The sequence below is a fragment of the Oncorhynchus masou genome, unplaced genomic scaffold (assembly GCF_036934945.1).
Source record: "Oncorhynchus masou masou isolate Uvic2021 unplaced genomic scaffold, UVic_Omas_1.1 unplaced_scaffold_1787, whole genome shotgun sequence".
Classification (NCBI taxonomy): domain Eukaryota; kingdom Metazoa; phylum Chordata; class Actinopteri; order Salmoniformes; family Salmonidae; genus Oncorhynchus; species Oncorhynchus masou.
In genome coordinates, this window is record NW_027008062.1 from 53,361 (window position 1) to 55,660 (window position 2,300).

A 2,300-nucleotide genomic window follows, 5' to 3' on the forward strand; every position below is an offset into this window, starting at 1 on the left:
GGATGCTTTAAAAAAAAAAGAGAAAATGTTATGACACTGCATTAGGATTAACAGTGATTTAATGACAAGTTGTGTGACTGGATATGAGGAAAAGTTTTGCTCCCCAGCAGGTATTCCCAAACTGGGGTACCCCAAATAAAAATGTGATTCACATTAAAAATACAAATATTTTTCTTCACATTTTCAAACAGTCCATTTATATTTTCCAACGGGGCTGTCCATTTGGGTGAGGTTTTTTCACCCTCGCCTGAGTAGCCTCCTTTCACTGCCAAAAATCAAATGAAACCATCTAGTGTTCAGCGAAATAACAATAATGTTAAATACAGGTAGCCTAATCAAATAATTAACATCCAATCACATTAACCTTCTCTCTGACAGGAAACCTTCACTCTTTCAGACATTTAGAAACAAAAGATCACAATTTAAAAAATAAGCCAGAGTTTGAGAGAATAAAGAGGACTTTTGAGTAGTAAGACGTGTATAATAGCAACAGATACCGTTAATAAGAAGGGGATAGAAGCATCGTATATGGTGAGCTACCGAGTGACTAGAACAGGCAAGCACCATACTGTTGAGGAGGACTTAATTCTTCCTACTGCCGCAATTATGGCGGGGACAACGCTGGGGGAAAAGGCAAAAAAAAAAAAAAAAAAAAAACTGTACAGACATATGACTTCATCAAACAGCACTGTTTCACAACGCATCAGTGACATGGCAGGACATGTTTTGAAACAATCACTGCTTCGCATACAAGCTAGTGAATTATATGCGTTGCAGCTGGATGAGTCAGCCTTTGCGGGCCGGGCACAGCTCCTGCGATATGTCCGTTACATTTATGGGTGGGGGGTGTGTGTCAATTAAGGAAGACATCCTCTTCTGCAAACCAGGACAACATGGTTATTTTTAAAGTACTGGACAGCTTTGTGATAAATGGACTTTGGTGGTCAAGATGTGTTGGTATCTGTACTGATGGCGCAAAAGCAATGACAGGGAGACAGTGGAGTGGTAACACGCGTGCAAGCAGTTGCTCCCGACGACACTTGGGTTCACTGCAGCGTCCACCGAGAGGCTCTTAGCTCCACGGCAGCGTCCACCGAGAGGCTCTTAGCTACACGGCAGCGTCCACCGAGAGGCTCTTAGCTACACGGCAGCGTCCACCGAGAGGCTCTTAGCTACACGGCGCTCTTAGCTACACCGCAGCGTCCACCGAGAGGCTCTTAGCTACACCGCAGCGTCCACCGAGAGGCTCTTAGCTACACCGCAGCGTCCACCGAGAGGCTCTTAGCTACACCGCAGCGTCCACCGAGAGGCTCTTAGCTACACCGCAGCGTCCACCGAGAGGCTCTTAGCACCGTCCAGACCCGCAGCGTCCACCGAGAGGCTCTTAGCTACACCGCAGCGTCCACCGAGAGGCTCTTAGCTACACCGCAGCGTCCACCGAGAGGCTCTTAGCTACACCGCAGCGTCCACCGAGAGGCTCTTAGCTACACCGCAGCGTCCACCGAGAGGCTCTTAGCTACACCGCAGCGTCCACCGAGAGGCTCTTAGCTACACCGCAGCGTCCACCGAGAGGCTCTTAGCTACACCGCAGCGTCCACCGAGGCTCTTAGCTACACCGCAGCGTCCACCGAGAGGCTCTTAGCTACACCGCAGCGTCCACCGAGAGGCTCTTAGCTACACCGCAGCGTCCACCGAGAGGCTCTTAGCTACACCGCAGCGTCCACCGAGAGGCTCTTAGCTACACCGCAGTCCACGTCCACCGAGCGTCCACCGAGGCTCTTAGCTACACCGCAGCGTCCACCGAGAGGCTCTTAGCTACACCGCAGCGTCCACCGAGAGGCTCTTAGCTACACCCGCAGCGTCCACCGAGAGGCTCTTAGCGTCCACCGACTCTTAGCTAGCGTCCACCGAGAGGCTCTTAGCTACACCGCAGCGTCCACCGAGAGGCTCTTAGCTACACCGCAGCGTCCACCGAGAGGCTCTTAGCTACACCGCAGCGTCCACCGAGAGGCTCCACCGAGAGGCTCTTAGCTACCGCAGCGTCCACCGAGAGGCTCTTAGCTACACCGCAGCGTCCACCGAGAGGCTCTTAGCTACACCGCAGCGTCCACCGAGAGGCTCTTAGCTCTTAGCTACACCGCAGCGTCCACCGAGAGGCTCTTAGCTACACCGCAGCGTCCACCGAGAGGCTCTTAGCTACACCGCAGCGTCCACCGAGAGGCTCTTAGCTACACCGCAGCGTCCACCGAGAGGCTCTTAGCTACACCGCAGCGTCCACCGAGGCTCTTAGCACACCGCAG